The sequence below is a fragment of the Oncorhynchus kisutch genome, linkage group LG22 (assembly GCF_002021735.2).
Source record: "Oncorhynchus kisutch isolate 150728-3 linkage group LG22, Okis_V2, whole genome shotgun sequence".
NCBI lineage: Eukaryota > Metazoa > Chordata > Actinopteri > Salmoniformes > Salmonidae > Oncorhynchus > Oncorhynchus kisutch.
In genome coordinates, this window is record NC_034195.2 from 44639739 (window position 1) to 44665885 (window position 26147).

General features: G+C 43.9%; 1 pseudogene; it reads left to right on the forward strand.

Annotated features, from left to right (window-relative positions):
• The window catches only part of LOC109867163 (cortactin-binding protein 2-like), a 108031-nt pseudogene that overhangs the window by 63888 nt on the left and 17996 nt on the right, over positions 1-26147 (forward strand).

Here is a 26147-nt window from a genome sequence, read left to right on the forward strand (position 1 = left end):
TTTACATTTGCAATTACATTTGAGTCATTTAGCAGACACTTTTATCCAGAGCGACTTACAGAAGAAATTAGGGTTAAGTGCCTATGACTTGACAATGATAATTGACCATCGAATGTTATATCTAGGAGTTTAGCTACCTCAACTTCCTCAGGAGTGTGGAATCAGCCGCATACATAGTCATTTTAGCTTTGTGTAAGACCAGTGGCAAATCATTTATAAAAATAGAGAAGTGTAATGGCCCAAGACAACTGCCCTGCGGGACATCACACTGTCCATATCTGATGTTAGACAAGCTTCAATTGAAGAACACTCTCTGGGTTCTACTGGATAAATAACTCCCCAAAAATGTGATGGCAAGCCATGTAAGGCCATAGCAAGTTTGGTTTTTTCAATAACAACTTATGATCAATAACACCAAAGGCTGCACTAAAATCTAACAATACAGCTCCAACAATCGTCTTATTATCTATTTATTTTCACCAATCATGCTGAAAGTCAATAGTTAACTTATTCCCCCAAAAATTGCACTGTATTTGGTCAAACACAATTCTCTCCTTCAGTTTACTAAGAACAGGCAGCAAACTGATTGGGTGGCTGTTAAAGCCAGCAAAGGGTGCTTTACTTTTTAGGCAGTGGAATAACTTTAGCATCCTTCCACGTCTGTGGAGACACGTACTCCTTTAGGCAAACACTGGCTTCATAAATAAGTGCATTAACTGTACGTACTGTACAGTAACTGTACGTACATACCCCAACCAGAAGCCATGGATTGCAGGCAACATCCGCACTGAGCTAAAAGGTAGAGTTGCTGCTTTCAAGGAGCGGGACTCTAACCCGGAAGCTTATAAGAAATCCTGCTATTCCCTCCGACGAACCATCAAAAAGGCAAAGCGTCAATACAGGACTAAGATCAAATCGTACTACACCGACTCCGATGCTCGTCGGATGTGGCAGGGCTTGCAAACTATTACAGACTACGAAGGGAAGCACAGCCACGAGCTGCCCAGTGACACGAGCCTACCAGACGAGCTAAATTACTTATATGCTCGCTTCAAGGCAAGTAACAATGAAACATGCATGAGAGCATCATCTGTTCCGGACGACTACGGATGACACGCTCTCCGTAGCCGATGTGAGAAAATACCTTTAAACAGGTCAACATTCACAAGGCCGCAGGGCCAGACGGATTACCAGGACGTGTACTCCGAGCATGCGCTGACCAGCTGGCAAGTGTCTTCACTGACATTTTCAACCTCTCCCTATCGGAGTCTGTAATACCAACGTGTTTCAAGCAGACAACCATAGTCCCTGTAGCACTCACGTCTGTAGCCATGAAGTGGTTTGAAATGCTGGTCATGGCCCACATCATCACTATTATCCCAGAAACCCTAGACCTACTCCAATTTGCATACCGCCCCAACAGATTCACAGATGATGCAATCTCTATTGCACTCCACACTGCCCTTCCCCGCCTGGACAAAAGGAACACCTATGTGAGAATGCTATTCATTGACGACAGCTCAGCGTTCAACACCATAGTGCCCTCAAAGCTCATCACTAAGCTAAGGACCCTGGGACTAAACACCTCCCTCTGCAACTGAATCCTGGACTTCCTGGATCCCGGCCGCCCCCAGGTGGTAAGGGTAGGTAACAACACATCCCCAGGGGTGCATGCTCAGTCCCCTCCTGTACTCCCTGTTCACTCATGACTGCATGGCCAGGCACAACTCCAACACCATCATTAAGTTTGCTGATGACACAACAGTGGTAGGCCTGATCACCAACAACGATGAGACAGCCTATAGGAGGAGGTCAGAGACCAGGCCATGTGGTGCAAGGACAACAACATTTCCCTCAACGTGATCAAGAGAAAGGAGACGATTGTGGACTACAGGAAAAGGAGGACCGAGAAGGCCCCATTCTCATCGACGGGGCTGTAGTGGAGCAGGTTGAGAGCTTCAAGTTCCTTGGTGTCCACATCACCAACAAACTATCATGGTCCAAGCACACCAAGACAGTCGTGGAGAGGGAACGACAAAACCTATTCCCCCTCAGGAGACTGAAAAGATATGGCATGGGACCTCAGAACCTCAAAAAGTTCTACAGCTGCACCATCGAGAGCATGGTTGCATCACTGCCTGGTATGGCAACTGCTCAGCATCTGACAGCAAGGCGCTACAGAGGGTAGTGTATCTGGCCCAGTACATCACTGGGGCTAAGCTTCCTGCCATCCAGGACCTCTATACCAGGTGTCAGAGGAAGGCTCTAAAAATTGTCAAAGACGCCAGTCAACCTAGTCATAGACTGTTCTCTCTGCTACCACATGGCAAGCAGTACCGGAGTGCCAAGTCTAGGTCCAAAAGGCTTCTTAACAGCTTTTACCCCTAAACCATAAGACTCCTGAACAGCTGATCAAATGGCCAGACTATTTGCATTCCCCCCCCCCTTTCTTTACACTGCTGCTATTCTCTGTTTTTTTATGCATAGTCACTTTAACTCTACCTACATGTACATTACTGTTCTAAAGTGTGTGGTCACTTAGAAATGTCCTTGTTTTTGAAAGAGAGGCTTATTTTTTTGTCCATTAAAACAACATGAAATTGATCAGAAATACAGTGTAGACATTGTTAATGTTATAAATTACTATTGTAGCTTGGAAACGGCAGATCTTTTATGGAATATCTACATAGGTGTTCCAATGGCACGTTGTGTTTGCTAATCTAAGTGTATCATTTTAAAAGTCTAATTGATCATTAGAAAACCCTTTTGCAATTATGTTAGCACAGCTGGAAACTGTTGTTCTGATAAGGAAGCAAAAAACTGTCCTCCTTTAGACTAGTTGAGTATCTGGAGCATCAGCATTTGTGGGTTCAATTACAGGCTCAAAATGGCCAGAAACAAAGAACTTTCTTCTGAAACTCATCAGTCTATTCTTGTTCTGAGAAATGAAGGCTATTCTATGCAAGAAATTGCCAAGAAACTGAAGATCTCGTACAACGCTGTGTATTACTCCCTTCACAGAACAGCACAAACTGGCTCTAACTAAAATAGAAAGAGGAATGGGAGGTCCACAACGGAGCAAGAGGACAAGTACATTAGAGTGTCTAGTTTGAGAAACAAACACCTCACAATTCCTCAACTGCCATCTTCATTAAATAGTTCCCCCGCAAAACACCAGTCTCAACGTCAACAGTGAAGCCGTGACTCCGGGATGCTGGCCTTCTAGGCAGAGTTGCAATTAAAAAGCCATATCTCAGACTGGCCAATACAAATAAAAGATTAAGATGGACAAAAGAACACAGACACTGGACAGAGGAACTCTGCCTAGAAGGCCAGCATCCCGGAGTCGCCTCTTCACTGTTGACGTTGAGACTGGTGTTTTGAGGTACTATTTAATGAAGCTGCTATAATTGCAAAATGGTCTTCTAATGATCAATTAGCCTTTTAAAATGATATACTTGGATTAGCTAACACAACGTGCCATTGGAACACAGGAGTGATGGCTGCAGATAATGGGCCTCTGTACGTAGACATCCCATTAAAAAAATCTGCTGTTTCCAGCTACAATAATCATTTACAAAATTAACAAGGTCTGCACTGTATTTCTGATCAATTTGATGTTATTTTAATGGACAAAAAAATTCCAAAACAATGACATTTCTAAGTGACCCCAAACTTTTGAACGGTAGTGTACATATTACCTTGACTAACCTGTACCCCGCACATTGACTCGGTACAGGTACCCCCTGTATATAGCCTCGCAATTGTTAGTTTACTGCTGCTCTAACTATTTGTTACTTTTATTTCTTATTTTTTACTGATCTATTTTTCTTAAATTGGCATTGTTAGTTAAGGGCTTGTAAGTAAGCATTTCATTGTAAGGTCTACCTACACCTGTTGTATTCGGCGCATGTGCTAAATAACATTTTATTTTAATTTATTTGGTTAAAGATATAGCAAATAGGGGTGTCATTACAGTCTGCTACCATTCTCAATGGTTTCCCATCAAGGTTGTCACTACCTGGTGGTTTATCATTATTGATGGATAATAGTTCTTCCACCTCTCCCACACTAACTTGACCAAATTCAAAACAGCAATCCTCTTTCATTATTCAATATTTTATACAAAAATATGATGGTTCACCGTTTAATGTTATCATTTCACTTCTGAGTTGTTCCACTTTACTAGTGAAATAGTCATTGAAATAATTGGCAATATCATGATAATGATAATCAATCAGTTCATATAGTAGTCATCAAACAAATACCTACCTAATGCACTTTGCTTTTAAGAATAAATCGGTTATATAAATCAAATAGTCATAGACTGATGTGATTCTTATAAAATGGTTATCTATACTTAACCCTCATTTGTCTCTCTCTTTCTCTGTCACTGTCTCTCGTTCTCTGTCTCTCTGTATATGAACATGACCAACACTCTTGGTCAGTGATTGATGTGATTCTTTTCAAATGTAACTTTCTGTCTTCCTCTATCTCTCCATAGGCGCGGCGTAAGGATGTGTTCCTCCAGGAGCGTTACGGCCACTTCAGTCTGACGGACCCCTTCCTGGCCCTGCAGAGGGACTTTGACTGTGTCCCTGGGGGGGACAAAGAACGCCGGCCAGTTGGCTCCAGCCCCATCTCAGTCCTGGAGGCAGTCATGGCGCACTGCAGGAAGATGCAGGAGAGGATGTCAGCACAGCTGGCTGCTGCCGAGAGCAGGCAGAAGAGGGTATACGATGCTACGATACAATATCATGATATGATGACATGCAGACCTAACTTACAGTATATCGACTTAAAGTTAACACTGCATAACTGTATATTATGTAGACACTAAAGTGCACACCTACGTGCACTTTACACATTGATTTGTTTGTTTACTAGTTTGTGTGTGAATGAGATTTGGCTCATTTGGCTCATGTTCTGTGTGTGTGTGTGTGTATGTTTGTGTGTGAATGTGATTTGGCTCATGTTCTGTGTGCGTGCGTGCGTGTGTGTGTGTCTGTGTGCGTAAGAGAGATAAGAGAGATAATGTATGCATCTTAAAGAGAGATGGTGTATATATATTAGGGTTGGGCGATATCAACCTTTGTCCTATCGTGATTATGTACCCATAAAACATTGGGATATACGATGCTGTAGGTTATATAACATATTTGTACAATGTGTGTGTCTAAATCTATGACGTTAAAAGGCCTATTTACTCTGTTCCATCTGACTGCGCAATCCTCTGTCTCATCAGCCCAGCCAGGTACTTTATAAACAAAATCTTCACTATAAAAAGCATCTTGATATTATCTCACATTTCTTTTAGACTAACATTAGAGATTAGTATAACGTTGTATAAACGTTGCGTTCTGTATCTCCAACATTTGCAATATTGTTTCAATATTCAAATTCGATCTCCAGCGGTCGCGTAGTAATGAACGCGTCAGGAGCCAGAATGAGACAGAGGCAGGCAGCTTTTCTCAGCCAGTCGAAATCATGAATCAGCATAATTTGATGGATATATACAGAGAAATATTAATAGAAAACAGGCCAAATGAAACGAAGTGCAGATAGTTGCTGTCTTTCCAGCTTCAGTTTGAAGTTATTGTGTTATCTGTGTTGTTGGCTAGCCCCTCTGAACAACAGTGTTCTGACAAAAGAGCACATTTTCTATGCCAGGTGAAATCATTAGCTCAATGTTATGGATGTATCCAAATAAATGTCACTAGAAAACAGCTTAAACAAATATAAATGCAGATACTTTGTTGTAATTCTGGCTGCACAGTATGACGTGACTGTAAATTAGCCATAGTTGGCCAGCTAGCAAGCAAGGGATAAGAACGTTGCCAGCCAGTATGGCAATGGAACATTTAGAACGAACGACTGGATACGGAACAAAAGGACTTAATGACTGGGTCGTGTCTCTGGCAAGAACAAACGACCAGCCGGATTGGGAAGCAACACTAGATTTGTGTCAGGACTATATCTTGTGGAACGATGAAATAGTATAAATAAATTAATCAAAATAAAGTTTTGAATTAAAAATATATATATACATATTTGAAAATGTAACCCGTTATATAAAAGTGATAATGCCCTCGAAGCCGGTGTTTGAAGGATATATTGGCACAGGCCCTCACCTTCTCATCTCGGGCCTAACAAAACCTGTACCAATATGTGACCGACCGGCTCGATTCGTTCTTATGTAGCAGAATTTACCAGCTACGTCTGTCAACAGCTGTCGTGTTGCAGTGACATCATGAACATTTTAATGAAATGGATAGCTAAACAATGAACCATAATCCCAACTCATGACGTTACTACCCTGCATGAATCTGCAGGTAGCTAACCAACAAGGTTCAATGTTTGCTAGCTAACATTAGGCTATAGCTGGCAATGCAAATGGCTCTGAGATACAAATAATATTACTACACAGATCATACAGTACACGTAACGTTAGCTAGAGAGCCAGCTAATGTTAGCTAGCTAACATTACACATTGACTTGACATTTAAAATGAATTTATGACTAAATTAGAAATGTGTAATATCTGAAAATGTAGCAAGCTGGACTATTTTACCGATATACATGGCTGGACTCTTCTGTCACAGATGCCATGGTTGCCCTTAGTTTGAAGATGTAATCTGTAGACATATGTTCTCCTAAACTATCATACTCCAATTCCACTGATTTCAAAACTCGGTTCTCCAGAAAGTGGAGAGCAACACTTATGCAGTTCTACTACACAATGTTTTTTTTAAGCCGCGTTAGACAGGATTACCTACACATACTGACAAGCTCAAATAGACAGAAGCGTGACAAACCAATCCAAACTCATCTCTCGGCATGTCCAGCCCACTCATTATCTCAGCAATTTTAACAATTTAATTCGTATTTACAGATGGCATACAAGTTTGTTGTTAAGGCACATGAAAGTTCACATGTTCCAGAAGGCATTTCTGCCAAAAAACAAATGTTGATCATTTAAAAAAAGTGTACGTTCAAATGGCTCTCCTTTGAAGTAGTGACGCGCGACATACGCCTAGTTTCCTGAAACGAGTCACGTATATCCTCCAAACACCGGCTTCTCAGGCATTATCACTTACAGTGCCTTTGGAAAGTATTCAGACCTCTTGACTTTTTCCACATTTTGTTACGGTACAGCCTAAAATTGATTTTTTTAAAATAGTTATCCCCAGAAATCTACAAACAATACCCCATAATGACGAAGTGAAAACAGGTTGTCGAAATTGTAGCAAATTATTTTTAATTTTTTTACAGAAATACCTTATTTAAGTTAGGTTTAAATGATAAAGTATAGATTTGTGTAAAACATACAGAATTGAAACAGATGTTAGTGTGTAGCTTCCTCCTGTCCCTGTATTGGGTGTGAACCAGTGATCCTCTGCTTGTAGACACATGTGACTGCCCTATTTGACAAGATACCAACTGTTTGAGCTATCAAGAAATACCTAATTTGATAGCTCCATCAGTGACATTGTGGAGTAAGTTTAGTACGTTCTTAAGTCCATTACTCTCACCCCTTTCAAACTGACTACACAGTGAGTGACCCCAGTCGTTGAGCTGAGCTGTCGATCCCGAGTCAAGGAACCAGTGAAACAGATGTCAGTGTGCTGCTAACAGTGTAGCTTCCTCCACTGTCCATGTCCCCATACGGTGCTCGAACCAGTGATTCTCTGCTCGCAGACGCACGTTTGACCTATAGAAAAATAACTACAATTTCAAGTTAGCTATGGAGTGAGATTAAGGTACGTTCTTAACTTCGTTATAGAAGGAAACTCTCTCTCGCCCATGTTTACACCAATCCAATGCTTTTTAAATTTTGTTAAAAAAAATTGAATGAACTTAAATACCTAGATGATTTTTTCCCCTGTTAGCTAGTGATAGTGATGCACAAGCTAGGCCTATTTGAAACATCGCCATCTACTGGTCATATTTATCCACCAGCTTCAGTAGCTTGAAAACCCTCAAAACGCTGAACATAATTCATGATGGTTTATATTTGACTTTAGTTCGTTTTGGAGTCAAAGATAATAGTTTTAGTTTTTCATACAGGTCTTCGTTTTCATTTTTGTTTCAGTTTACTATAATAACCTTGGAACACACACATTCTTACACGCAAGCATGCACCACATAGAGACAAAAGCGGCACACACACTTAAATATCCCCCATCCCACTCACACTCCCTCATTCACCATGCCAACCTCTCATACATACACCCACACCCACTCCAACCCTCAACAACTACCTCTCCTGGAATAGAGAAAGAGAGGGAGAATAAGAGAGAGAGAGAGAGAGAGAGGGTGAGTAAGAGAGAGAGAGAAAGAAGTGAGAGAGAGAAAGAAGTGAGAGAGAGTAAGAGAGAGAGAAGCGAGTAAGAGAGAGAGGGTGAGTAAGAGAGAGAGAGAGAGAAAGAAGCGAAATAGAATCGAGAGAGAGTGAGAAGCGCGAGAGAGAGAGAGAATAAGAGAGAGAGAGAGAGAGAGAGAGAACACACATCTGGATGTAGAGTTATTCATATATCCTGAGACTCAGAGGTCTGGACATACATATGCTAGGGTTGGGCGTTAGCCTATTTCAACTTGACTGGCACCGCGCAGTAAAACAAAGAGTCTCACAGCAGGGCAGCACAACAAGTGACATTCGGAGTAATTGGCCTAATCCTATTTGCTGTAGCTATTTCAATACTTACAGTGCCTTCGGGAAAGTATTCAGACCCCTTGTCTTTTTCCACATTTTGTTACATTACAACATTATTCTAAAACTGATTAAATTGATTTTCCCTCATCAATCTACATGCAATACCCCATAACGACAAAGCAAAAGCAGGTTTAGATTTTTTTAGCAAATGTATTAAAAATAAACTAAAATGACATTTACATAAGTATTCAGACCCTTTATTCAGTACTTTGTTGAAGCACCTTTGGCAGTGATTACAGTCTTGATTATTCTTGGGTATGATGCTACAAGCTTGGCATACCTGTATTTGGGGTGTTTCTCCCATTCTTCTCTGCAGATCCTCTCAAGCTCTGTCAGGTTGGATGGGGAGTGTCACTGCACAGTTATTTTCAGGTCTCTCCAGAGCTGTTTGATCGGGTTCAAGTCCGGGCCACTCAAGGACATTCAGAGACTTGTCCCGAAGCCACTCCTGCGTTATCTTGGCTGTGTGCTTAGGATCGTTGTCCTGTTGGAAGGGGAACCTTCGCCCTAGTCTGAGGTCCTGAGTGCTCTGGAGCAGGTTTTCATCAAGGATCTCTCTGTACTTTGGCGTGACGTTTGGCATTCAGGCCAAAGAGTTCAATCTTGGTTTCATCAGACCAGAGAATCTTGTTTCTCATGGTCTGAGAGTCTTTAGGTGCCTTTTGGCAAACTCCAAGTGGGCTGTCATGTGCCTTTTACTCAGGAGTGGCTTCTGTCTGGCCACTACCATAAAGGCCTGATTGGTGGAGTGCTACAGAGATGGTTGTCCTTCTGGAAGGTTCTCCCATCCCCACAGATGAACTCTAGAGCTCTGTCAGAATGACCATCTGGTTCTTGGTCACCTCCCTGACCAAGGCCCTTCTCCCCTGATTGCTCAGTTTGGCCGGGCAGCCAGCTGTAGGAAGAGTCTTGGTGGTTCCAAACTTCCATTTAAGAATCAACTGTGTTCTTGGGGACCTTCAATGCTGCAGAACTTTTTTCGTACCCTTATTCCGATCTGTGCCTCAATTCTGTCTCGGAGCTCTATAGACAATTCCTTCCACCTCATGGCTTGGTTTTTGCTCTGACATGCACTGTCAACTGTGGGACCATATATAGACAGGTGTGTGCCTTTTCAAATCATGTCCAATCAATTGAATTTACCACAGGTAGACTCCAATCAAGTTGTAGAAACATCTCAAGGATGATCAATGGAAACAGGATGCACCTGTTTCAGGATGCACACTCAAGTTTCATAGCAAAGGGTCTGAATACGAATGTAAACTATGACATGACCCATCACCTTATGTATTACTGCCCAACAGTTGCAAAGTGACTTCCCCAAAAAACACACACAAATATATTCTACACAAATGGCTCCTAGCCTCCCAAGAATGCGTTCTGTCTCTAACACTAAAACTAAAATAAAATCATACAAAAACTAAATATAAATATTTTTTTATACAACTTCAACAAAATTAAAAAATATGCAAATCAGGTCTGAAAAATAACTGAAACTAAACTGAAATGTTTTTTAAATCCCCAAATGAATAGAAATAAAAGTGAATATAAAAACATGAAACTATAATAACCTTGGTGTCATCCATGCAACTGTAAGTGTGTGCAAGTGTGTAAGTGTGTAAGCGCACCTGTGTGTGATAAGTGATAATATCACAGCTCTCCTTGTCCTGCTCCTAAACCCTTCTACCAGTCACAGAGCCTGCTCCTGAACCCCCCCACCAGTCACAGAGCCAGCTCCTGAATCCCTCCACCAGTCACAGAGCCAGCTCCTGAACCCCCCCCCCCCCCACCAGTCACAGAGCCAGCTCCTGAACCCCCCCACCAGTCACAGAGCCTGCTCCTAAACACTTCCACCAGTCACAGAGCCTGCTCCTGAACCCCTCCACCAGTCACAGAGCCTGCTCCTGAACCCTTCCACCAGTCACAGAGCCTGCTCCTGAACCCCCCCCCCCACCAGTCACAGAGCCAGCTCCTGAACCCCCCACCAGTCACAGAGCCAGCTCCTGAATCCCTCCACCAGTCACAGAGCCAGCTCCTGAACCCCCCCCCACACCAGTCACAGAGCCAGCTCCTGAACCCCCCCACCAGTCACAGAGCCTGCTCCTAAACACTTCCACCAGTCACAGAGCCTGCTCCTGAACCCCTCCACCAGTCACAGAGCCTGCTCCTGAACCCTTCCACCAGTCACAGAGCCTGCTCCTGAACCCCCCCACCAGTCACAGAGCCTGCTCCTGAACCCCCCCACCAGTCACAGAGCCTGCTCCTGAATCCCTCCACCAGTCACAGAGCCTGCTCCTGAACCCCCCCCACCAGTCACAGAGCCTGCTTCTAAACCCCCCCACCAGACACAGAGCCTGCTCCTGAACCCCCCCACCAGTCACAGAGCCTGCTCCTAAACACTTCCACCAGTCACAGAGCCTGCTCCTGAACCCCTCCACCAGTCACAGAGCCAGCTCCTGAACCCTTCCACCAGTCACAGAGCCTACTCCTGAACCCTCCACCAGTCACAGAGCCAGCTCCTAAACCCCTCCACCAGTCACAGAGCCTGCTCCTGAACACTTCCACCAGTCACAGAGCCTACTCCTGAACCCTCCACCAGTCACAGAGCCTGCTCCTAAACACTTCCACCAGTCACAGAGCCTGCTCCTGAACCATTCCACCAGTCACAGAGCCTGCTCCTGAACCCTCCACCAGTCACAGAACCTGCTCCTAAACACTTCTACCAGTCACAGAGCCTGCTCCTAAACCCTTCCACCTGTCACAGAGCCTGCTCCTAAACACTTCCACCAGTCACAGAGCCTGCTGATGAACACTTCTACCAGTCACAGAGCCTGCTCCTGAACCCTTCACCAGTCACAGAGCCTGCTCCTGAACCCTTCCACCAGTCACAGAGCCTGCACCTGAACCCTCCACCAGTCACAGAGCCTGCTCCTGAACTCTTCTACCAGTCACAGAGCCAGCTCCTGAACCCTCAACCAGTGACAGAGCCTGCTCCTGAACCCTCCCAAAAGTCACAGAGCCAGCTCCTGAACCCTCCACCAGTCACAGAGCCTGCTCTTGAACCCTCCCAAAAGTCACAGAGCCAGCTCCTGAACCCTCCACCAGTCACAGAGCCTGCTCCTGAACCCTCCCAAAAGTCACAGAGCCTGCTCCTGAACCCTCCCAAAAGTCACAGAGCCTGCTCCTGAACCCTCCCTGGAACCCTGGAGTCTAAAACACTAAAATCTCTTGGCTAATTTTCTCCATTACCTCCCTGCTTGCCCCCCTTACTCCCCCTTTCCTTCCCTGAATGTCCCCCATTGTCATCAGTAGGAAATTATTACCCCAGCCCCTTCTCCATCCCTCCCTCCCTCTCTCTCTCCAACACGCCTCACCTTCCTCACCCTCATTCTCTCCTTTCCACTCCTGGAATAAATCACCAACTTACCATCGTTGTTATGGTGACCGGTCCTTTGCTTGCATGGTTGTAGCTAGCTATTACATTCGCCACACACCAGAACATGACAACAACACGAGAAATATGAAAGAAATCGTTATCGCTGGCCCTTGAATAATAACATACTGTGACATAACATGAACAAAGCCATTTGAGTTGTATAGCTCAAGTCTTGGTTGCTAGACTGCAGAACAAAGCCAAAGTTTTATTCTATAACATGTTTATGCATGTTTCTCTGAGTAAGCTTCTTGGAGTATTGATGCGTTTTTAAGCCATGTATGTTATACGCTTTGGTGGACGCAGCCTTTAAGGCTGTGTGCTGGCATATTGAAGGCCCTGCATCATGGATGATTCACAAAGAACAGGGTAGAGTTCAATCCATGAGGTGGCACACGTGATGCTGGTGAGGTGTACATGAATTACAGTGCCTTGCGAAAGTTTTCGCCCCCCTTGAACTTTGCGACCTTTTGCCACATTTCAGGCTTCAAACATAAAGATATAAAACTGTATTTTTTTGTGAAGAATCAACAACAAGTGGGACACAATCATGAAGTGGAACGACATTTATTGGATATTTCAAACTTTTTTAACAAATCAAAAACTGAAAAATTGGGCGTGCAAAATTATTCAGCCCCCTTAAGTTAATACTTTGTAGCGCCACCTTTTGCTGCGATTACAGCTGTAAGTCGCTTGGGGTATGTCTCTATCAGTTTTGCACATCGAGAGACTGAAATGTTTTCCCATTCCTCCTTGCAAAACAGCTCGAGCTCAGTGAGGTTGGATGGAGAGCATTTGTGAACAGCAGTTTTCAGTTCTTTCCACAGATTCTCGATTGGATTCAGGTCTGGACTTTGACTTGGCCATTCTAACACCTGGATATGTTTATTTTTGAACCATTCCATTGTAGATTTTGCTTTATGTTTTGGATCATTGTCTTGTTGGAAGACAAATCTCCGTCCCAGTCTCAGGTCTTTTGCAGACTCCATCAGGTTTTCTTCCAGAATGGTCCTGTATTTGGCTCCATCCATCTTCCCATCAATTTTAACCATCTTCCCTGTCCCTGCTGAAGAAAAGCAGGCCCAAACCATGATGCTGCCACCACCATGTTTTCCACCACCATGTTTGACAACACTTTTTATGGATATCTTTAAGAAATGGCTTTCTTCTTGCCACTCTTCCATAAAGGCCAGATTTGTGCAATATACAACTGATTGTTGTCCTATGGACAGAGTCTCCCACCTCAGCTGTAGATCTCTGCAGTTCATCCAGAGTGATCATGGGCCTCTTGGCTGCATCTCTGATCAGTCTTCTCCTTGTATGAGCTGAAAGTTTAGAGGGACGGCCAGGTCTTGGTAGATTTGCACACAGGTGGATTGTATTTATCATCATTAGTCATTTAGGTCAACATTGGATCATTCAGAGATCCTCACTGAACTTCTGGAGAGAGTTTGCTGCACTGAAAGTAAAGGGGCTGAATAATTTTGCACGCCCAATTTTTCAGTTTTTGATTTGTTAAAAAAGTTTGAAATATCCAATAAATGTCGTTCCACTTCATGATTGTGTCCCACTTGTTGTTGATTCTTCACCAAAAAATATATCTTTATGTTTGAAGCCTGAAATGTGGCAAAAGGTCGCAAAGTTCAAGGGGGCCGAATACTTTCGCAAGGCACTGTATTCGTGAGGTGTACACAGGTTGTTGGTGAGGTGTACACATGATGTTGGTGAGGTGTACACATGATGTTGGTGAGGTGTACACATGATGTTGGTGAGGTATACACAGGTTGTTGGTGAGAGGTACACATGATGTTGATGAGATGTATACATGATGTTGGTGAGGTGTACACATGATGTTGGTGAGGTGTATACATGATGTTGGTGAGGTGTACACATGATGTTGGTGAGGTGTATACATGATGTTGGTGAGGTGTATACATGATGTTGGTGAGGTGTATACATGATGTTGGTGAGGTGTACACATGATATTGGTGAGGTGTACACAGGTTGTTGGTGAGGTGTACACATGATGCTGGTGAGGTGTACACATGATGTTTGTGAGGTGTATACATGATGTTGGTGAGGTGTATACATGATGTTGGTGAGGTGTATACATGATGTTGGTGAGGTGTATACATGATGTTGGTGAGGTGTACACATGATGTTGGTGAGGTGTATACATGATGTTGGTGAGGTATATGCATGATGTTGGTGAGGTGTACACATGATGTTGGTGAGGTGTACACATGATGTTGGTGAGGTGTACACATGATGTTGGTGAGGTGTACACATGATGTTGGTGAGGTGTATACATGATGTTGGTGAGGTGTATACATGATGTTGGTGAGGTGTATACGTGATGTTGGTGAGGTGTACACATGATGTTGGTGAGGTGTACACAGGTTGTTGGTGAGGTGTACACATGATGCTGGTGAGGTGTATACATGATGTTGGTGAGGTGTATACATGATGTTGGTGAGGTGTATACATGATGTTGGTGAGGTGTATACATGATGTTGGTGAGATGTACACATGATGTTGGTGAGGTGTATACATGATGTTGGTGAGGTGTATACATGATGTTGGTGAGGTGTATACATGATGTTGGTGAGGTGTATACATGATGTTGGTGAGGTGTATACATGATGTTGGTGAGGTGTATACATGATGTTGGTGAGTTGTATACATGATGTGGGTGAGATGTACACATGATGTTGGTGAGGTGTATACATGATGTTGGTGAGGTGTATACATGCTGTTGGTGAGGTGTATTTATGATGTTGGTGAGGTGTATACATGATGTTGGTGAGGTATATACATGATGTTGGTGAGGTGTATATATGATGTTGGTGAGAGGTACACATGATGTTGGTGAGGTGTACACATGATATTGGTGAGATGTACACATGATGTTGTTGAGGTGTACACAGGTTGTTGGTGAGGTGTACATATGATGTTGGTGAGGTGTATATATGATGTTGGTGAGGTGTACACATGATGTTGGTGAGGTGTACACATGATGTTGGTGAGGTGTACATATGATGTTGGTGAGGTGTATACATGAAGTTGGTGAGGTGTATATATTATGTTGGTGAGGTGTATATATGATGTTGGTGAGGTATATACATGATGTTGGTGAGGTGTATATATTATGTTGGTAAGGTGTATATATGATGTTGGTGAGGTGTATACATGATGTTGGTGAGGTGTACACAGGTTGTTGGTGAGGTGTATACATGATGTTGGTGAGGTGTATACATGATGTTGGTGAGGTGTATATAGTATGTTGGTGAGGTGTATATATGATGTTGGTGAGTGGTATACATGATGTTGTTGAGATGTACACAGGTTGTTGGTGAGGTGTATACATGAAGTTGGTGAGGTGTATATATTATGTTGGTGAGGTGTATATATGATGTTGGTGAGGTGTATACATGATGTTGGTGAGGTGTATATATTATGTTGGTAAGGTGTATATATGATGTTGGTGAGGTGTATACATGATGTTGGTGAGGTGTACACAGGTTGTTGGTGAGGTGTATACATGATGTTGGTGAGGTGTATACATGATGTTGGTGAGTGGTATACATGATGTTGTTGAGATGTACACAGGTTGTTGGTGAGGTGTATACATGATGTTGGTGAGGTGTATACATGGGGTGGACAATACAAGTAAATAAAATGGTCCTATAGGGGTAATAAAGACTATTGTAACAAGACATTATCCTAAATGGGAGAAATTACAATATTTGATCAAGTCAACAGATCTCACCATATTACTGTATAATAATACTATTAGAAGTGCTTCATTTAAAAAGGATGTCATTATGTTGCTGTTCAGCTTCCTAGAAGCTATTCAGATTCATAACAATGACATAGCAGTGACTCAGTCAATCAGCCAGAGATGATATGTGTTCATTCCAGTGAGGATTATAGGGGGTTATGTTTGAGGGGGGGCAGCCAGGCAGCATAAAGGATATCAGCCTCAGTCTCAGCCTCATTGTTTGGGCTTGTTAGAGTAGCGGGGCAGGCAATCGCTCGGAATGTCCAGCTAAGCCTGTACCCTCTCTGCCAACGCACAGCTAACAATAGCAGCCACACTCCAGATATAATCGCCCGGGGTTGACAAAACATTGAAATTCAATCATGTTTAAAACGTTAGATTCCCTCGTCCTTTTTGTGTCTGTGTGAGCGTAGTTCATCCAGTAACTGTTTCTTCTTGTGTGGTCTTTTACATATTGACTCACTGTTTCTGCTGTTTCTCTGTAACTAATAATTCAATCCCTATTCTAAAATGGAGGGGCTATTATTGGTGTGTTGTAATGGGCCTAGTTTGTAATGAACCTCTTGGGAGGTTCCCATTGCTTGGAAGGCAGACACAGTGTGTCCTTTATTTAAAGGGGGAGATCAAGCTGATCCTAACTGTTATAGGCCTATTTCGATTTTGTTGGAAAAACTTGTGCAATCTAGTTTCCGCTCAGGTTATGTACGTGTCACTGCAACCTAAAGGTCCTAAATTATGTCTCCATTGCCCTTGATTGTAAGCAATGTTGTGCTGCTATTTTTGCTGACTTGGCCAAAGATTTTGATAAGATAGACCATTCCATTCTTGTGGGCTGGCTAAGCGGTATTGGTGTCTCTGAGGGGTCTTTGGCCAGCCACTGCCTGTCACCAAGGGAGTACACCTCGGCTCAATCCTAGGCCCCACGCTCTTCTCAATTTACACCAACAACATAGTTCAGGCAGTAGGAAGCCCTGTCATCCATTTATATGCAGATGATACAGTCTTATACTCAGCTTTCTCTGCCCTTAAGAAGCTTTCTCTGCCCTTAACCTTGTTCTGATTACTACGTCTGAGGGTTTAGAGCTTGAGGTAGTCATACAAGTACTTGGGAGTATGGCTAAATGGAACACTGTCCTTCTCTCAGCATATATCAAAGCTGCAGGCTAAGGTTAAATCTAGACTTGGTTTCCTCTATCTAAATCGCTCCTCTTTCACCCCAGCTGCCAAACTAACCCTGATTCAGATGACCATCCTACCCATGCTAGATTACGGAGATGTAATTAATAGATCGGCAGGTAAGGGTGCTCTCGGGCGGCTAGATGTTCGTTACCATTCGGCCATCAGATTTGCCACCCAAGCTCCTTATAGGACACGTCACTGCACTCCATACAGTGCCTTCGGAAAGTATTCAGACCCCTTGACTTTTTCCACATTTAGTTACAGCTTTATTTTTTAAAATGGATTAAATTGTTTTTTCCCCCTCATCAATCTCCACACATTACCCCATAATGACAAAGCAAAAACAGGTTTTTAGACATTTCTGCTAATGTATTAACCTGTTTGGGCTAGGGGAGAGCATTTTCACTTTTGGATGAAAAGCGTGCCCAGAGTAAACTGCCTCCTACTCAGTCCCAGATGCTAATATATGCATATTATTATTAGTATTAGATATAATTATTATATTATTAGATAGAAAACACTCTGAAGTTTCTAAAACTGTTTGAATGATGCCTGTGAGTATAACAGAACTCATATGGCAGGCAAAAACCTGAGAGAAATCCAAACAGGGAGTGGGAAATCTGAGGCTTGTAGTTTTTCAACTCATCCCCTATTGAAGACACAGTGGGATATTGGTCATATTGCACTTCCTAAAGCCTCCACTAGATGTCAACAGTCTTTAGAACATTGTTTGATGCTTCTACTATGAAGGGGGGCTGAATGAGAGGGGAATGAGTCAGAGGTCTGGCATGGGCTCGTGACACGCGGTCATGAGAAAGTTACCTCTCGTTCCATTGCTTTTCTACAGACAATGGAATTCTCCGGTTGGGATATTATTGAACATTTATGATAAAAACATCCTAAAGATTGATTCTATACATTGTTTGATATGTTTCTACGACCAGTAATATAACTTTTTGGATTTTTCATCCAACATTTCCTCTGGAATTGCCCGCGCCTCGTGAGTTTCAATTTGTTTACTAAACGTGCAAACAAAAGGAAGTGTTTGGACATAAATTATGAACTTTATCGAACAAATCAAACATTTATTGAGGAACTGGGATTCCTGGGAGTGCATTCTGATGAAGATCATCAAATGATAATTGAATATTTATAATGCTATTTCTGACTAATGTTGACTCCAACATGGCGGATATCTGTTTGGCTTGATTTGTCATCTGAGAGCCGTACTCAGATTATGCTTTTTTAAAATTGTATTTGTTTAAATCTGACACAGTGGTTGCATTAAGGAGAAGTTTATCTAAAGTTCCATGTATAATAGTTGTATCTATTATCAATGTTTATTATGAGTATTTCTGTGAATTGATGTGGCTCTCTGCAAAATCACTGCATGTTTTGGAACTACTGAACATAACACGGCAATGTAAAATTAGATATAAATATTCACTTTATCAAACAAAACATACATGTATTGTGTAACATGAAGTCCTATGAGTGTCATCTGATGAAGATCATCAAAGGTTAGTGATTAATTTGATATTTATTTCTGCTTTTTGTGACAACTCTCTTTGGCTGGAAAAATCGCTGTGTTTTTCTGTGACTTGGTGGTGACCTAGCATAATCATTTGTGGAGCTTTCGCAGTAAAGCATTTTTGAAATCAGACACTGTGGCTGGATTAATGAGAATTGTATCTTTAAAATGGTGCCTAATACTTGTATGTTTGAGAAATTAGATTTTAGAGATTTCTTTTGATTGAATTGGAATTTGTTCCGCTACCAGAACCCCGTTCCCAGACAGGTTTTAAAAATAAAAAACGGAAATATCATATTTACATAAGTATTCAGACCCTTTACTCAGTACTTTGTTGAAGCACCTTTGACAGCGATTAAAGCCCTGAGTCTTCTTGGGTATGACGCTACAAGGAACCTGTATTTGGGCAGTTTCTCCCATTTTTCTCTGCAGATCCTCAATCTCTGTCAGGTTGGATGGGGAGCGTCGCTGCACAGCTATTTTCAGGTCTCTCCAGAGATGTTTGATCGGGTTCAAGTCCAGGCTCTGGCTGTGCCACTCAAGGACATTCAGAGACTTGTCACGAAGCCACTCCTGCGTTGTCTTGCCTGTGTGCTTCGGGTCATTGTTCTGTTGGAAGGGGAACCTTTGGCCAAGTCTGAGAACCTAACCGGTCTGGAGCAGGTTTTCATCAAGGATCTACTTTGCTCCGTTCAAGTCTCCCAGTCCCTGCCGCTGCAAAACACCCCCACAGCATGATGCTGCCACCACCATGCGTCCCCATCTGGTTATTGGTCACCTCCCTGACCAAGGCCCTTCTCCCACGTTTGATCAGTTTTGCCGGGCGGCCAGCTATAGGAAGAGTCTTGGTTGTTCCAAACCTCTTCCATTTAAGAATGATGCAGAAGTTTTTTGGTACCCTTCCCCAGATCTGTGCCTCAACACAATCCTGTTTCGGAGCTCTATGGACAATTCCTTCCACCTCATGGCTTGGTTTTTGCTCTAACTTGCACTGTCAACTGTGGGACCTTATATAGACAGGAGTGTGCCTTTCCAAATCAATTGAATTTACCACAGGTGGACTCCAATCAAGTTGTAAAAACATCTCAATAATGATCAATGGAAACAAGATGCACCTGAGATCAATTTTGAGTATCATAGCAACGGGTCTGAATACTTATGTAAATAAAGTATTTATTTTAAAACATTTAATACATTTGCAAAATATTTTTTAAACAGTTTATGCTTTTACATTATGGGGTGTAGATTGATGAGGGTAAAAATGTTTTAATCAGCTTTAGAATAATGCTGTAATGTAACAAAATGTTGAACAATGGAGGGGTCTGAATACTTTCCGAATGCAATGTATATTGTCATGTCATGTGGGGGCGTGAATGTGACATGAAGGTTTGTGGTGTGAAGGATATTCCAGATGTGGGTGCCCTAGCTATATCTGAGATGTTTAGTGTAGGTGTGATCTGGGAGTGTGTGTGTATGTCCTGACTGACATGTGTTTGTGTGTTGCTGAAAAGTGAGTTTACTGTAGATAATCTGAGCTCCTGACTGTTGGTGTAGGTGTGATCTGGGCGTTTGTATTAGTATGTTCTGACGCGTGACTTAGGGGGTATAGAGGTTTGCGATAAGGGTTACAGTATTACAGTTTGGGGTAAGAGTTACAGTATTACAGTTTGTGATAAGGGTTACAGTATTACAGTTTGGGATAAGGGTTACAGTATTACAGTTTGGGATAAGGGTTACAGTATTACAGTTTGGGATAAGGGTTACAGTATTACAGTTTGGGATAAGGGTTACAGTATTACAGTTTGGGATAAGGGTTACAGTATTACAGTTTGGGATAAGGGTTACAGTATTACAGTTTGGGATAAGGGTTACAGTATTACAGTTTGGGAGAGCTGTGGGTCGTTCTGTCTGTCTGCCATATAGTATGCGTGTGTTTTCTAAACGACATCTCCTCTGACTAACTTGTGGTCTATCTATCTCTCAGCTGGAGATGGAGAAGCTACAGCTGCATAGTCTGGAGCAGGAGCACCGTAAACTAACCGCCCAGCTAAAGGACGAGCGGGAGAAGAACAAGCACATGGTTATGATGCTGGTGAGGGAGTGCAAGCAGCTGGCGACGCGCGTGGTGGAGGAGTCGCAGCGCTTCGACGAGATTTCTGCCCGGCTGGATGAGGAGAGCCGCTTGGCCGGGCGGCTGCAGGAGGAGTTGACAGCAGAGAGGCAGCGTGGACAGCAGATGGAGGCCAAGATGGAGAAGCAGCTGTCAGAGCTGGACACTGAACGCGAGCAGCTGCGTGCCAGGCTGGGCCGAGAGGAGACAGAGAGCCTGAGCCTGCGCCGGCAGGTAGAGCAGCTCAGGACTGAACGGGATGGTAAGGACGTTAAAGACGGTAAGGATGGTAAAGCCGGTATCCCAGCCCAACCGGTTGCAGCTACTGCTGTGGATCCCACCTCTACCACCAACCCCCCACCTCCCAAAAACACAGCATCTGTTGCTGTGGCCACAGACCCAGTCAGCTCCCAGACGGCCTCCTGCCAAACGGACCTGCCCCCTCCAGAGGCCGAGGGGCAGAAGAAAACGATCCCCCTCACCATCCCTGTCAAACCCACTCCCACCAACTACGCAGGCCTCAGCCTGCCCAAGACGCCCAGCGCAGGCCGGGGGCTGGTCCACAGCAGCTCAGGAGGACTTCTTCAAACAGGGGAGAATGGAGCCGAGGGCCAGATGCCCCATGGTGGGTTATACTCCCCTGCCCCCACTTCAGCCCTGCCCATGGGGGTGAGCCCTCGTGTCCAGGCTGCCCGCTACAAGTTCCAGGAGCAGGACCAAAACGGCACATCCTCCCAGAGCAGCCCGCCGACCCGTGACCTATCCCCCACCAACCGAGACAACTTTGCCGCCAAGCAGCAAGCGCGACACACCGTCACGCAGGTCCTCTCACGCTTCACCAGCCCCCCAGCAGGTGGCCCCGGAGCCCTCCGTCCCGGCCTGCCCCACTCCACCTCAGAAGGGGGGCCCTTCCCTGGCCGCCTGGGCCACCCCATCGGCCTCAAGTCCCCCACAGTGGCGAGGATCGACCGGGGAAACCCGCCCCCCATCCCGCCCAAAAAGCCGGGTCTCTCCCAGACCCCCTCCCCTCCCCACCCGCCCATCAAAGTGGTGGGGGACAGCAACCGTTCCCCCGGGGCGGGGTTAAAACCCGGCACGCCCCAGCTGCCGCCCAAACCCGCCCTGGACCTGGTCCCAGCTTTGACGGCGTCTCAGGTGGGTGCCTGCCCCCCCGCAAGGGGGGTGAGGGGGCCGCACCAGGCCACGTGTGCAGAGTGCCCCCCCGCCAGCGCTGCCATCACTGTCAGTAGCCCCTCCTCCATAAACCCCTCCTCCTTCGCTAGCATTCCATCCCGTAGCCCCAGGCAGCCCCCTGGCAACAGCATCAGGTAAAGGGGCACCACGCTCCCCCTACCGCTCTCCCCTTACTGCCTCTACCTCTCCGCTCCAACTATCTTTCCAATGCTAGGCTAGCCTAGCCTAACGTAGGATTCAGGCCATAAGGAACCTGCTTTAACCACAGGAGTCCGAAGGAGAACACAAAGGAGCTGGGTCAGTCATGTTAACTCTTGCTAATTGTTGCAGTGACTGTATCCCTCTCGGCCCTAAACCGACAACTGCTTGAGACCTGATCTCTCTGTACGCATACTTAATCCTCCTCCCGCTCCTTCTGGAGCCTGTCGTCTCCCTGCTTCACCAGAGTCCTATTCTGACACGTTATCCCCCAGCTAGCAGCTGTAAACAGACTAGTGGCAGGCCAATATCATGTGCCGGCAGGGTAAAGGGTTAATAGCTAGGCTAGCTATCTCGAGGAGTGTTACACCAGTGTTATTTGAGGCAATGAGGTTTTAAGGCTAAGTTTTCCCTGTTCAGATGGGTGTGTAGGGTTCCTGTGAGTAACCCCCTCCTCTCTGAAGCTGATGCCAGAGGCTGCTCTCTCCCCTCATCCCCAGTCCACTAGCATGCCTCTTCCTCTTCATCATCATCACCCCTCTCCATACACACACCACCTCCTCCCTCTGACCCCTGTCCATTCCATGTTCCTTCCTGTTTCAACTTCATATTCCTCCACTCTGTATGTTATGATGTACTTACAGTTTCATGTGGATGTTTATAGTGCTATGAATGTAATATTCTTGTTTCTGTTTATATTGCAACATGGATTTATCGTCGCAATTGGTTGAAAAAGCACATTTCATAACACATTTCAAGCAATCGAGTAGATAAGTTGACGCAAGTCCTGTTTGTTTTATTTCGATTTTATCCCAATGTGTATGGATGAGAAAAGTGCTTTATAGAATTTTGGCTGAAACAAATGAGGAATGTGTTCGTTTTCTCTACTGATTCCATTTATTTCATGAAGGGATATGTCAGCATTTTAGGGTAAGGTTCACGTCAGATCTCTTACAAGTCAAATTTGTCTTAATGTTACAATATGTTGGCTAAAATGTAATCATTACCTAGATTACTTTTTTTTGCCAAAACACACTTCTATTAAGACTATACTACAACTGCACTATACTAAGTCTTCCTCCACAGCAGTGAAACAAATTTGACTTTCACCTCAAAAGACCAAACTGAACACCAGCTTTAATGTCACCAGTAGTTTCTGTTACTTCAGTATCCCAAAACAGTAACTTAGTCAGACGTCTTGGAAAGCGCAACGGTAATGGCTGTCAACCGCTGATGTCGTTAAAATAATGAAATACACTTCCCTTCCTTTCCTCCCCCTCTCCTTTTCAGTCTTTCTGACAAGGGTGTAATCTAAAGGTCTTCAGCTCTTTTTGCTCTAAACTGAACACTTTTCACCTGCATGTCCCGAGAAGTGCCAAATAACCCATGACGTTCCTTTATAGCATTGTACCTAACAATGACCTTCACTTTCCCTCCCACCCCATCCATAGAGTAGAGTTTAGCATTTTGCTACATATTAGCGTTATACAATACTGTGCCTTTTAATTGCAAATTTAAGTTCTAAAGTGCATTCGGAAAGTATTCAGACCCCTTGACTTAAGTCATCATTTCCCCTCATCATTCTACATACAACATGGCATACATTTTTATAAATGTATTAAAATACAAGTTAAAATATCCCATTTACATAACCATTCAGACCCTTTACTCAGTACTTTGTTGAAGTACCTTTGGCAGCAATTACAGCCTCGAGGCTTCTTGGGTATGACGCTACAAGCTTGTCACACCTGTATTTGCGCAGTTTCTGTCTGAGTGACCATTAGGTTCTTGGTTACCTCCCTGACCAAGGCCCTTCTCCCCCGATTGCTTAGTTTGGCCAGGCAGCCAGCTCTTGGAAGACTCTTGGTGGTTCCAAACTTCTTCCATTTAAGAATGACGGAGGCCACTGTGTTCTTGGGGACCTTCAATGCTGCAGAAATGTTTTGCTACTCTTCCCCAGATCTGTACCTTGACACAATCCTAAAAAGCTTATTTCTCTCAAATGTTGTAAAAAAAAATTTTACATCCCTGTTAATGAGCATTTCTCCTTTGCCAAAATAATCCATCTACCTGACAGGTGTGGTATATGATGAAGCTGGTTAAACAGCATGATCATTAAACAGGTGCACCTTGTGCTGCGGACAATAAAAAGTCACTCTAATATGTGCAGTTTTGTCACACAACACAACAGGGATTGGCAACTGGCATGCTGAGTGCAGGAATGTCCACTAGAGCTGTTGCCAGATAATTTAATAATAATTTCTCTACCATAAGCTACCTCCTCGTTTTAGAGAATTTGGCAGTACGTCCATCTGGGCCTCATAACCACAGACCACATGTACAAAACACACCAGCCAGAACCTCCACATTCGGCTTCTTCACATGCGGGATCATCTGAGACTAGCCACCGGACAGCTGATGAAACTGAGGAGTAATTTCTGTCTGTAATAAGGCCCTTTTGTAGTGAAAAACAAATTAAGATTGGCTGGCCCTGGCTCCTGAGTGGTTGGGCCTATGCCACCCCAGAACCACCCATGGCTATGCCCCTGCCCAGTCATGTCAAATCCATAGATTAGGGCCTAATTCATTTATTTAAATTGACTGATTTCCTTATATGAACTGTAACTCTGTAAAATCTTTAAAATTGTAGCTTGTTGCGTTCACATTTTTGTATATTTTTGTGCATTCATTGTCTTTTGAGCAATAACCAGTGTTGTGGAACTTGTGTGTTGTGGTGTTCATCTCCCTCATTCCCCTTCTCCTCTCTATCAAAGTTTCTCTGCCATGTTCAACCTTGTCCCCTCTAACTCCTGTTAGGCTGGCGTCCCTCCATAGTCCCCTCGCTAAACTGCGGTGGGCCCGTTGCCCTGGACGACGGGCGCCCCCTGCTCCTCCAAGCTGCTTCCCAGGAAATGTCACTTTATTGTCAATGCTGCTTAACCGAGATCCAACGGATAATATTAGTCTCTTTGAAGACCACCCAACCTCTGCTTTGTTTTCTGCTGCTCAAAATGGACGCTCAGGTACAGTGGGACAGTCATAAGGTACAGTCAGGTACAGTGGGACAGTCATAAGGTACAGTCAGGTACAGTGGGACAGTCATAAGGTACAGTCAGGTACAGTGGGACAGTCATAAGGTACAGTCAGGTACAGTGGGACAGTCATAAGGTACAGTCAGGTACAGTGGGACAGTCATAAGCTGTGTTCGAATACTCATACTAACCTCATTAACCGTATTATTTGTGACGAAAATGGAGTATGTAGTATGCTTATTGGTCATAGTATGGATATAGTTAGTATGCTTATTGGTCATAGTATGGATATAGTTAGTATGCTTATTGGTCATAGTATGGATATAGTTAGTATGCTTATTGGTCATAGTATGGATATAGTTAGTATGCCAAAGTTCCTGGATGTCGTACTAAATTCGCCAAAATACAAAGTATACAAGCAGTGCACACTATTTCAGTGCTTTTAGGGCCCGTAATGCAATTATTCAGAAAATGGGCTAACCACCTCTGTTAGGGCTAGTAAAATGGTCAGAGTGAGGTGTTCTCTCATTTGTGTCTGGAAGTAGCTAGCAAGCTAGCAAACATTTGCCAGTTAGCTTAGGTGCTTCATTGCAGTTGTGAGGTCAGAACGCTCGGATCAACCCTACTCCTCGGCCAGAGGAACGTACAGTGTGCCCTCCGAATTTACGAACGGACAATCTGACAAAGCTCTGAATTTACGAAGGTCCAGAGCGCACTTTGGCACTCCAGATTGAATTTACGAAGACACCTGAAGTCGTATAATGTCTAACTAGTAATTTGTTATGCTAACAAGCTAGCAAGAGGTTGCATAGAGGTTGCATCTACTTCCGGGGAAAAAAAGGTGAAGCGCTGAGTACGCTCAACTGAAAGGATCCCGTTTGTTTACAGTATACTAAAATGAACTAATAGTATATAGTGTGTAGTATATACTCATTAAGTATGTAGTATACAGTATGTTAGTATGGGTATTTGAACA